The 12,627-nt window shown below is 34.4% G+C and overlaps 8 non-coding genes across 8 annotated transcripts; 4 read left to right on the forward strand and 4 right to left on the reverse strand.

Moving 5' to 3' along the window:
- Positions 1-1,068: 1,068 nt before the first annotated feature.
- On the reverse strand, positions 1,069-1,141 carry Trnak-cuu (transfer RNA lysine (anticodon CUU)). Its single transcript has one exon. It is a non-coding gene; the product is annotated as a tRNA-Lys (tRNA).
- A 413-nt stretch (positions 1,142-1,554) lies between these two features.
- Positions 1,555-1,627, forward strand: Trnar-ucg (transfer RNA arginine (anticodon UCG)). Its single transcript has one exon. It is a non-coding gene; the product is annotated as a tRNA-Arg (tRNA).
- A 573-nt stretch (positions 1,628-2,200) lies between these two features.
- Positions 2,201-2,273, reverse strand: Trnak-cuu (transfer RNA lysine (anticodon CUU)). Its single transcript has one exon. It is a non-coding gene; the product is annotated as a tRNA-Lys (tRNA).
- A 413-nt stretch (positions 2,274-2,686) lies between these two features.
- Trnar-ucg (transfer RNA arginine (anticodon UCG)) lies at positions 2,687-2,759 on the forward strand. The gene has a single exon. It is a non-coding gene; the product is annotated as a tRNA-Arg (tRNA).
- A 573-nt stretch (positions 2,760-3,332) lies between these two features.
- Positions 3,333-3,405, reverse strand: Trnak-cuu (transfer RNA lysine (anticodon CUU)). The gene has a single exon. It is a non-coding gene; the product is annotated as a tRNA-Lys (tRNA).
- Positions 3,406-3,818: 413 nt separating this feature from the next.
- Trnar-ucg (transfer RNA arginine (anticodon UCG)) lies at positions 3,819-3,891 on the forward strand. The gene has a single exon. It is a non-coding gene; the product is annotated as a tRNA-Arg (tRNA).
- Positions 3,892-4,464: 573 nt separating this feature from the next.
- Positions 4,465-4,537, reverse strand: Trnak-cuu (transfer RNA lysine (anticodon CUU)). The gene has a single exon. It is a non-coding gene; the product is annotated as a tRNA-Lys (tRNA).
- Positions 4,538-4,950: 413 nt separating this feature from the next.
- Positions 4,951-5,023, forward strand: Trnar-ucg (transfer RNA arginine (anticodon UCG)). Its single transcript has one exon. It is a non-coding gene; the product is annotated as a tRNA-Arg (tRNA).
- The last annotated feature ends 7,604 nt before the right edge of the window (positions 5,024-12,627 follow it).

The following is a 12,627-nucleotide window of genomic DNA, read 5'->3' on the forward strand; positions in this document are numbered from 1 at the left end:
TCCTATAATACAACTTCCCTCTGATCGTCTGCTAAAAACTATTTTCTGAAAATGACTATCTGTACACGGACTCTTCCCTGTAATTATTAATTTCGGAGCGATAGTTTTTATTTTATCTATTTCTCCATTTTCTTTATCCTTAACATCCGTGTGTAAATTCCGTTCAGTTCGCGAACCTTGACACACTATACTTTCCGTTATTTCATTGTCCTTATTAATTGTTTTGTCCAGCGATACACTACCCGGCTGAACAACTTTCACTACAGGTGTAATGTTTACTTGTTTAGGGGCTACTAATGGGAGATCGATCTTTCCATCGTGTAGCATATCATCACCCGAATCCATTACCACTTCTGAATTATCGATGTTAATATCAAGTGTCTTATCAACGTCGTCTTCTGTATTGTCTATTCTTTCTTTCAATGTTTTCATCCTTTTATTGTCTCTGTCTCTATTAGATCTGGACTTATGCTTTATTCCTCTATTGATGTGTATTGAATCACCCCTTGTCCAAACCAATGAAATTCTCATTTTGTCACCAAGGTAATTGGAATTCCATGTAAATTGTTCATATTCATCTATGATACTGTTAATTAACGCAACTAAAGGCTTTGGCAATTTTTCCATTATGATTTCCCTTTTAAGTACCTCAACGTTTCACAGCAAAAAGTAAAGTTACCAAACAACAAATACGCACAGCATAATTCTCAAAAATGTCAGTATTTCAACTTACATTACTGTTAGGTAGTCACATTTACTTATCCCGGCTGGTTATATCCAAATCCACAAGAAATAGTAACCCAATAACAAGAGTAGAAAATTACACGTCTATATCCGATTAAGGTGCACTCGACTTTTCATTTGCACGAACTTCACGGGTGCAGCTGTGATCAATGCATGTCTTTGTGTAAATGACCGCACGAAATCGTGCACTTTTATATAGACCGCCGTTTATGAAATCTGTGTAATAACTATTAGTTGGTAAATAAAAAAGTAACTAGTTTTCAGTTATCGTGTATGTTTATTATGCCTTTTCCAAATTGCCAAACCGATACAATAAAAATTAACCGCCCAACGTGGGGCTCGAACCCACGACCCTGAGATTAAGAGTCTCATGCTCTACCGACTGAGCTAGCCGGGCAGATGTTTGCTAATTGGAAAGAAGTAGATGTCATTTGTGCGAAGCGTTTAGTGCCCTAGTAATTTGCGTTAACCTGTTTTGCTCGTGGCTATTTTTCACATCTAAAGAACAAACGAACAACTATTGTATCAGTTCCATTGATTTTATATTGGAAAGTCGATTTTTTGTCTCTCGTGTGTGAAAACAATGTTGGCGCCAAAATCTCGGAAAACTGTTTCAATGTTTTCAAGAACCAGTAATAATGCATTACTAGTATATAGCATATAAATATGATTCGTTAAGCTTGCAAATTGAGTATTGTGTTGTCTTGACCATGTGTGAAAACGTCAAGAGCAAATTATTCCGAGAGGAAGAAAATGACGCTATCCTGATTCGCGACGTTTAAGTTGTATTTTGCCAGAATGTATTGCTATGACCGCGTGGCCTAATGGATAAGGCGTCTGACTTCGAATCAGAAGATTGCGAGTTCGAGTCTCGTCGTGGTCGGAGACTTTTTGCAAGCAGCATTACAGAGGAATTTCGACAGCCCACCACTAAAAGCGATTCGTATTCACACGACAATGTCAAAGTCAGCACACGTTTTCGATGAACAAATATGAGATATCTTAACGAATACTTTTTTATTTCTGGAATGAAAAGAAAATTGCAATCAATATCTATTGAAACAAAGTTTTTATAGACCTGATTGTCAACTGGCATAGCACAAAGTATCTATTCTTTAATATGATCAACCACACTCGTTTCAATGTGGACAAAATGGGTTCAATTAAATGGGCGTACACAACATTTGAATGGCATCCGCATGCAGAGTCCGATTTCGTTTTCTGATTTTGAAATGCTCACCACAGGCAGTTTTTGCACGAACTTCACGGGTGCAGCTGTGATCAATGCATGTCTTTGTGTAAATGACCGCACGAAATCGTGCACTTTTATATAGACCGCCGTTTATGAAATCTGTGTAATAACTATTAGTTGGTAAATAAAAAAGTAACTAGTTTTCAGTTATCGTGTATGTTTATGCCTTTTCCAAATTGCCAAACCGATACAATAAAAATTAACCGCCCAACGTGGGGCTCGAACCCACGACCCTGAGATTAAGAGTCTCATGCTCTACCGACTGAGCTAGCCGGGCAGATGTTTGCTAATCGGAAAGAAGTAGATGTCATTTGTGCGAAGCGTTTAGTGCCCTAGTAATTTGCGTTAACCTGTTTTGCTCGTGGCTATTTTTCACATCTAAAGAACAAACGAACAACTATTGTATCAGTTCCATTGATTTTATATTGGAAAGTCGATTTTTTGTCTCTCGTGTGTGAAAACAATGTTGGCGCCAAAATCTCGGAAAACTGTTTCAATGTTTTCAAGAACCAGTAATAATGCATTACTAGTATATAGCATATAAATATGATTCGTTAAGCTTGCAAATTGAGTATTGTGTTGTCTTGACCATGTGTGAAAACGTCAAGAGCAAATTATTCCGAGAGGAAGAAAATGACGCTATCCTGATTCGCGACGTTTAAGTTGTATTTTGCCAGAATGTATTGCTATGACCGCGTGGCCTAATGGATAAGGCGTCTGACTTCGAATCAGAAGATTGCGAGTTCGAGTCTCGTCGTGGTCGGAGACTTTTTGCAAGCAGCATTACAGAGGAATTTCGACAGCCCACCACTAAAAGCGATTCGTATTCACACGACAATGTCAAAGTCAGCACACGTTTTCGATGAACAAATATGAGATATCTTAACGAATACTTTTTTATTTCTGGAATGAAAAGAAAATTGCAATCAATATCTATTGAAACAAAGTTTTTATAGACCTGATTGTCAACTGGCATAGCACAAAGTATCTATTCTTTAATATGATCAACCACACTCGTTTCAATGTGGACAAAATGGGTTCAATTAAATGGGCGTACACAACATTTGAATGGCATCCGCATGCAGAGTCCGATTTCGTTTTCTGATTTTGAAATGCTCACCACAGGCAGTTTTTGCACGAACTTCACGGGTGCAGCTGTGATCAATGCATGTCTTTGTGTAAATGACCGCACGAAATCGTGCACTTTTATATAGACCGCCGTTTATGAAATCTGTGTAATAACTATTAGTTGGTAAATAAAAAAGTAACTAGTTTTCAGTTATCGTGTATGTTTATGCCTTTTCCAAATTGCCAAACCGATACAATAAAAATTAACCGCCCAACGTGGGGCTCGAACCCACGACCCTGAGATTAAGAGTCTCATGCTCTACCGACTGAGCTAGCCGGGCAGATGTTTGCTAATCGGAAAGAAGTAGATGTCATTTGTGCGAAGCGTTTAGTGCCCTAGTAATTTGCGTTAACCTGTTTTGCTCGTGGCTATTTTTCACATCTAAAGAACAAACGAACAACTATTGTATCAGTTCCATTGATTTTATATTGGAAAGTCGATTTTTTGTCTCTCGTGTGTGAAAACAATGTTGGCGCCAAAATCTCGGAAAACTGTTTCAATGTTTTCAAGAACCAGTAATAATGCATTACTAGTATATAGCATATAAATATGATTCGTTAAGCTTGCAAATTGAGTATTGTGTTGTCTTGACCATGTGTGAAAACGTCAAGAGCAAATTATTCCGAGAGGAAGAAAATGACGCTATCCTGATTCGCGACGTTTAAGTTGTATTTTGCCAGAATGTATTGCTATGACCGCGTGGCCTAATGGATAAGGCGTCTGACTTCGAATCAGAAGATTGCGAGTTCGAGTCTCGTCGTGGTCGGAGACTTTTTGCAAGCAGCATTACAGAGGAATTTCGACAGCCGACCACTAAAAGCGATTCGTATTCACACGACAATGTCAAAGTCAGCACACGTTTTCGATGAACAAATATGAGATATCTTAACGAATACTTTTTTATTTCTGGAATGAAAAGAAAATTGCAATCAATATCTATTGAAACAAAGTTTTTATAGACCTGATTGTCAACTGGCATAGCACAAAGTATCTATTCTTTAATATGATCAACCACACTCGTTTCAATGTGGACAAAATGGGTTCAATTAAATGGGCGTACACAACATTTGAATGGCATCCGCATGCAGAGTCCGATTTCGTTTTCTGATTTTGAAATGCTCACCACAGGCAGTTTTTGCACGAACTTCACGGGTGCAGCTGTGATCAATGCATGTCTTTGTGTAAATGACCGCACGAAATCGTGCACTTTTATATAGACCGCCGTTTATGAAATCTGTGTAATAACTATTAGTTGGTAAATAAAAAAGTAACTAGTTTTCAGTTATCGTGTATGTTTATGCCTTTTCCAAATTGCCAAACCGATACAATAAAAATTAACCGCCCAACGTGGGGCTCGAACCCACGACCCTGAGATTAAGAGTCTCATGCTCTACCGACTGAGCTAGCCGGGCAGATGTTTGCTAATCTGAAAGAAGTAGATGTCATTTGTGCGAAGCGTTTAGTGCCCTAGTAATTTGCGTTAACCTGTTTTGCTCGTGGCTATTTTTCACATCTAAAGAACAAACGAACAACTATTGTATCAGTTCCATTGATTTTATATTGGAAAGTCGATTTTTTGTCTCTCGTGTGTGAAAACAATGTTGGCGCCAAAATCTCGGAAAACTGTTTCAATGTTTTCAAGAACCAGTAATAATGCATTACTAGTATATAGCATATAAATATGATTCGTTAAGCTTGCAAATTGAGTATTGTGTTGTCTTGACCATGTGTGAAAACGTCAAGAGCAAATTATTCCGAGAGGAAGAAAATGACGCTATCCTGATTCGCGACGTTTAAGTTGTATTTTGCCAGAATGTATTGCTATGACCGCGTGGCCTAATGGATAAGGCGTCTGACTTCGAATCAGAAGATTGCGAGTTCGAGTCTCGTCGTGGTCGGAGACTTTTTGCAAGCAGCATTACAGAGGAATTTCGACAGCCGACCACTAAAAGCGATTCGTATTCACACGACAATGTCAAAGTCAGCACACGTTTTCGATGAACAAATATGAGATATCTTAACGAATACTTTTTTATTTCTGGAATGAAAAGAAAATTGCAATCAATATCTATTGAAACAAAGTTTTTATAGACCTGATTGTCAACTGGCATAACACAAAGTATCTATTCTTTAATATGATCAACCACACTCGTTTCAATGTGGACAAATTGGGTTCAATTAAATGGGCGTACACAACATTTGAATGGCATCCGCATGCAGAGTCCGATTTCGTTTTCTGATTTTGAAATGCTCACCACAGGCAGTTTTTGCACGAACTTCACGGGTGCAGCTGTGATCAATGCATGTCTTTGTTTAAATGACCGCACGAAATCGTGCACTTTTATATAGACCGCCGTTTATGAAATCTGTGTAATAACTATTAGTTGGTAAATAAAAAAGTAACTAGTTTTCAGTTATCGTGTATGTTTATGCCTTTTCCAAATTGCCAAACCGATACAATAAAAATTAACCGCCCAACGTGGGGCTCGAACCCACAACCCTGAGATTAAGAGTCTCATGCTCTTTTTTTATCATTAATAAAATTTTTATTACATATATACATACTGTCACCATGAGACATCCCTCATTGGTGAGAATTTTCTATATACAGAGTTGTTAGTAGTTATCCTCCTACATTAGTAAAAATAAAATACAACTAGATGATATACGTTTAAAAGTTAAAATATATATAACATATATGTCCCCGTTTATTTTATGGTGATTCATTTTTCAAAAAAAGAATATGAATTGACGGTGGACAAATTCAATACAAGTTATATATTGAAAGCGAGACAACTCCAAAATATTTTCAAAAGTCGAACACACCTAAGTGCGATCGATAATTTTACATTGGAATGTGATCTTTTGTTCTAACAACCAATCAAATTGAAGTAACCGGCTAGACAAACAAAACTATGTTGTCATTTTGAATATCCAATAAAGTGTTATTGTTTAAAAAATATTTGTAAAATAATTGTCTTTGTTGTGTCATTTTATAATACATGTATGCGTATTCAATGTATTTTTTAACTGTGTACTCGAATAGACGAAGTGCATCTATGTCTTTGTCATGAAAAACTTTTAAATTCCGTGTTTTGAATATGCAAAGTCGGGCTACACTGAGGAAAAAATTTAAAAAGTAAGTATTAATAACTTGTGAACGTTTCCAAAATCAAGTAAAAATAACTGTTCATAATCAATGGAATTAACCATATCAGGCGGGTAATTGATAAAAATGTTGTGTAATATGTCTTTCAGGTAATCATGAAGTGGTTTGAACTTTTGACAATGTACAAACAGGTGACTAAGATTTTCTATACCCTGGCCGCACGTTTTGCATGTGCCAGTATCTGCCTGACCTATTCTGGCCAACTTTTCAAGTGTAAAAATAGCTCGATGGACAATCCTATAGTTTAAACAATGACAATCAGGAGGTAAACAACTCTGATTGACAACCAAATAAAGACTTTTGAAATTGAGAGACGGATATTGCTCCGCCCAATGCTTTTCAGCAGAGGGCGTTTCAAAAAATTTTGACAGAAGAAGGCTGTTAAATAATTTCGTCACAGCATTTCTAAGGTGAATTTCTCTGTCGTTATCTAAACAAATTTTAACAATCGGAGTAATCTCAACATTCAGAGGATTTTCGGATTTTAATAGTTCTTTCCACTCTTCAGGAATACATCGTATGATTTTTTCGAAAGCTGTTTTTATTTGTTCTGTTTTTTCATCAGGAAATTTTTGTTTTATTATTTCATCTATTGAATTCGATGTGAAGAAACCCGGCATAAATTCATAGCAAATGTCTTTTATCCGTATCAAGCCGGTTTGAATGAATTTTTCAAACAGAAGTATTTTACAGTTGCATGTTATATTTGGATTACAAAACAGCGGATTATTATATACATGTTGCACTTGAAAATCGATTTTGAAATTGGATTTTATTTTATAATACGCGTTTATCATTTCTTGATAATAAAGCGGTAAGTGTTTAATCTGTTTTGAATTTAAATGCGTATAAACAATATCTTGTTTTAAATCCATATTATCGATTTTAGTGATAAAGTAATCAAACGCACCTTTCCAAATTGATTGACATTCAGGATCCAAATATTTTTTAAGAAATTTTAATCTAAAGGCTTGCATTTTTAGAAAAATATCAGGAATGTTTAATCCACCTTCCAGTTTTGTACCTACTACACTTTGATATCTTACTAAATGTGATTTATTTTGCCAAAGAAACTTTATAACAATTAAAAACCAATTGTTCAGAGAACAATTGAAGGTCTTTCCACCCGAAACGATATATTTTGATGTGAAAAAATATTAAAACTCGGTTAGAAATGTAATTTTCAGCGCCAAATGATAGCTTATTATACGCTGAATTTAAAAATATATGGTTTCTATACATTTTTGTTTGAAATAAGGGAGATAATTTGTTACTTCCGGTTTGAAAAAGGTCACTTCCGGTATCATTTGATAGTTTACTTGACACTGATTCCAAAAATATATGGTTCTATGTACTTTTACATTAAATATGGACAAGAAATAGCTACTTCCGGTTTACAAAAGGTCATTTCCAGTTGATTTTTTCAAGGTCATATGGCTTGCAACTTAATGCACAAAGTACCATAGCTTTATCAGGCATACATGAAAAGTTAAAGCAAAGGTCAAAATCTAGAATGTCAATTCAAACTTTGACCTTGACCCTAATTTCAAGGTCATGAAACAAGGGCCACAATTCAAAACACTCTAGGTCTCTACTATATATTGTTAATGAGTTATATTACCATACAGCTAATATTAGATATAAAGGGGGCGAAAACTCCCGTTAAATGTCTCCGTTCCCTTTCAACTCAAATTTATGTGTTACGACATGTCGCAACTAACAATTCTGTAAAAAAAATTGTCGATATCTTATAAGATTTCTGAAAATTAGTGATAACAAGCCAAAATCTAAATTTTTAACATGACCTTGACCTTTGACCTTGACCTCATTTTCATTTTTATGGACCAAGGACCTCAAATCAAAAGACCCTAGGCCTCTATCACTTATGGTTTTCCAGTTACAAATACATTTCACATATATCAAATACAAAAGGGGAAATAACTCTCATATGGAGTCTTCGTAAAGCTTCGGTCTTAATAAAACCTAACATCCTGAGGATATAACGAGCAATTTGGTAAAATAAATTTGTCGCTTTCTTTTATGGTTGCGGAGGAGATCTCATAACAAGAAAAACAGTGTTTGGGGAGACAACTCTTACAAAGAAAAGTGTTCGGTTAAACAGGGTCATTTTTAAAAGCGTATAGACTGTATGATATCATATACCAAAAAACTAAGCGACATCTTTTGAAACAAAAATACACCGCAAGAAAAAAATTAGGCGGAAGAAAAAAAAAAAAAGAACGTCAAATTAATCTTTGACCTTGACCCCAATTTAAAGGTCATGAAACAAGGGCCTCAAATCAAAAGACCCTAGGTCTCAATTATATAAGATGAATGAGTTATATCACCATACATGTAATTTTGAATATAAAAGGGGAGAAAACTCCCATTAAATGTCTCCGTACCCTTTCAACTCAAATTTACTGGTAACGACATGTCGCAACTAACAATTCTGTAAATAATCTGTCGATATCTTATAAGATTTCTGAAAATTAGTGATAACAAGCCAAAATCAAAATTTTTAACATGACCTTGACCTTTGACCTTGACCTCATTTTCATTTTTATGGACCAAGGACCTCAAATCAAAAGACCCTAGGCCTCTATCACTTATGGTTTCCCAGTTACAAATACATTTCACATGTATCAAATACAAAAGGGGAAATAACTCTCATATGGAGTCTTCGTAAAGCTTCAGTCTAAATAAAACCTAACATCCTGAGGATATAACGAGCAATTTGGAAAAATAAATTTGTCGCTTTCTTTTATGGTTGCGGAGGAGATCTCATAACAAGAAAAACAGTGTTTAGGGAGATAACTCTTACAAAGAAAAGTGTTCGGTTAAACAGGGTCAGTTTCAAAAGCGTATAGACTGTATGATATCATATACCAAAAAACTAAGCGACATCTTTTGAAACAAAAATACACCGCAAGAAAAAAATTAGGCGGAAGAAAAAAAAAATAATCAGAAGAAAACCAATAGGTCTTTCCACGGAATGGTGGAAAGACCTTATTAGACGGATTTCATTTTTAACTTTTTCCGGCAATGGACATACAGTTACAGTATAATATAACCTCGACATTATAAGGGAAGTTAAAACTGTAGCTCGACCTGGTAAAGTTAACTCTCTTTTATTCCAAAAGAATAAAATTGTTTTTATCTTTTTTATTTTATCTTTCCAGTTAAGAAGTTCACATAACTCTTTATCCTTTCCAACATATATGCCCAAGACTTTTGTTACATTTTCACATTTTTGTATTTGTAATTTATCTAACTCTGAATCAGTAATACTGCCAGAACCTAAACTCATAATTTCAGATTTTTGTCTATTAATTTTAGCTCCAGAAGCCTCACTGTACAAATTAAGAACTTTGAAAGTTTCATTTACAGATTTTTTATTTGAAGTAAAAATATTTGTGTCATCTGCGTGTTGAAATATTTTAGCATTTACATTTGACTTTGGGATATTAACACTCTGAATATTTTCATTTTTAATTATAGCTTGACCTAATGGTTCTGCCACCAACACATAGAGGAGAGCAGAAACTGGACACCCTTGTTTTATTGAATTATTAAGTTTAACATACTTTGTAAGGAAACCATTACATTTTACACTGCTGTTTACATTGTTATAAAATATTTTAATCCACTGCATAAATTTAGGACCAAAACCAAATTTTTCTAAAACTAGAAACAGATAGTCATGGTCAACTTTATCAAAAGCTTTTTCCTGGTCAACTTTTATAAGATAGGCTTCTAAATCATCATTTTCAATTATTTCAATTATATCTCTTATACTTGATGTAGTGTCTGCAATGTCACGGCCTAATATGCAACATGTTTGAAAACTAGACACTAGTTTCGGCAGAACAAATTTTAATCTATTGGACATTATTCTAGCAATTATTTTGTAGTCTACACAAAGCAAGGATATCGGTCTAAAATTTTTTAATAAATTTTTATCCCCTTTGTTTTTATAAACTAAGTTTATTATACCATGCCGCATGGATCTTGTTAGTATATGTTCTTCTTCTATAACTTTAAAAATTTTAAGAAAAATCTCACCAAACAAATGAAAAAATTTACAAAAGAATGCAACTGTTAATCCATCAGGACCCGGAGATTTATTTTTTGACATGCCAAATAATGACGATTTAATTTCATGTAGAGTTAAATCGGTTTCTAAATTTTCACTGTCTTCATCAGAAACTTTTTCAGAAATATATTCCAAAATTTCTTTTGCCTTATCTTTATTTATTACTGTACTAGAGTATAACTCTTTATAAAATTTATGTACTTCTTCTAAAATTTCATCTGTAGTTTTTAAAATTTTGCCCTCGGTTGTTTTTAATTCTTTCATAGCGTTACTATTTTGTTTATATTTTTCAAGTTGCAAAAAATATTTAGAACTTTTATCACCGTCTATAGCCCATTGGGCCTTTGAGCGCAAAATTGCACCTTTACAAATTTTATCTTCATATGTTTTAAGTTTTAGTTTCATTTCTTCGAACTTATTTACATCAAAATTTACATTATTTACCGCCATAGACGATAGTTTTTCGTATTCATTTTGAAGCTTAAAATATTCTGACTTTTCAATACGCGATTTATTTTGCGCATAGGATTTTGATAATTGTTTTATTTTAAATTTTAAATTATCATACCAAATAAGCGGCTCATCATCAAAAAGTCTACAACTTTTTTCTTTTTCAATTAATCGTGAAATTTTTTGGACATAATCCTCGTCATGTAATAACAAATTATTAAATATCCATAACCCTGGGCCTCTCTCAATTTCAGTAAAATCTATATTAAGATTGACAAAAGAGTGGTCACTGAAAGTATTATGTTTATAATACACGTTTTTGACGAATTGTGAATATGCTTTCGGAATAAAAATGTGGTCAATTCTACTTTGAATTAGGACATTTTGAACGATACGACGCCAAGAGAAGGTTCGTGCATTTTGATTTCTCGCTCGCCATACATCATACAAATTAAACATGTCACACATGTTTGTGAGTTCTTTGTATGCTTTATCTTGAGTGTGTACTGTTTTACCACAACGATCAAGATTTGACAGAGATGTATTCATATCACCTAGTAAAATTATATTTTCTGAATTCGGCATTCTAGAAGCAAGTTTCTCAAAAAACTTATTTTTTTCTTGCATAATGTTTGGAACATAGCAATTAATTATATCAATAGTTTTATCATCCTGTTTAAAGGAAATATGGATACATCTACCGTCAAAACTTTGAATTTCGGACACTTGATTTTGTACTCTTTTGCTTACTAAAAAAGCAACACCTTGTCTCAGGTTTACACCATTACAAAAATATATTTTTCCTTCCCAAAATTTTTCAATATTTGGAATAATACCATCATCCCAAAAGGTTTCTTGGATACCAACAATATCAAAATAATTTTCTGAACAATATTTTGTAAAATTCTGAAACTTTGTTACATCTCTGAGACCATTAGCATTTATGCTAACAATATTTACCATCAACAAGAAAAATAAACAATAAAGGTATGTACCTATGAACTTGAACTTGGTTTATTAGGGGAGAGTTTAGACTTAGGATTATACTTCATCTTCTTAATGTCCTCAGGGGTGAGGTTAGGGCTAGTAACTAAACGACGCCTTCTTTTTTTGCCCATACTACGAGCCAGTTCCTCATCAGTAATTTCCATTTCTGATTCACTGGCAATCGAAGACTCTACATTTTGTCATGATCACAATCAACTATGTCAACATTTGACTCATGAGAAACTGACTCGTTCACTTTTTTGGACCCCCCTTTTTTATGCAAAATAATTATTTCATTGTCAATTAAATTGTCTTTTGAATGTTCATGTACTGTCATAACTTCAGTTTGTTCATCATCATCGTCAGGAGTATTGTTACTGGAATCAGTGTTAGGATTTTCATCTAGGTTTAGTTCATCTTGGGCAGTATTAACATCAGAATTTTCTTTTACATCTGTTGAATCATCACGGTCATCTAAATTTAGCGCATCATCTACATCATCACGATCATCATTCTTAACCTCTTCATCTTCTTCCATTTGTTCATCATTAGTTGCATTATCATTTTCGACATTAGAGTCTTCAGCTTTAGAGTCATTTTGGGGTTCAGTATCAGGACGATCATAACCCCATACAGGTTCACAAATACAGCTGGCTGGATATCGCTGACACTTATCACAGCGTGGTTTCGGACAATTGCGAGCCAAATGACCACTATCTTTGCAACGATAACACATATTGTCAGGGCAGTTAATATAAACATGGCCGGATTCGAAGCATTTCGAGCAGACCCTTTTCTGA

This window comes from Mytilus californianus, unplaced genomic scaffold (genome assembly GCF_021869535.1).
Source record: "Mytilus californianus isolate M0D057914Y unplaced genomic scaffold, xbMytCali1.0.p SCAF_4, whole genome shotgun sequence".
Classification (NCBI taxonomy): domain Eukaryota; kingdom Metazoa; phylum Mollusca; class Bivalvia; order Mytilida; family Mytilidae; genus Mytilus; species Mytilus californianus.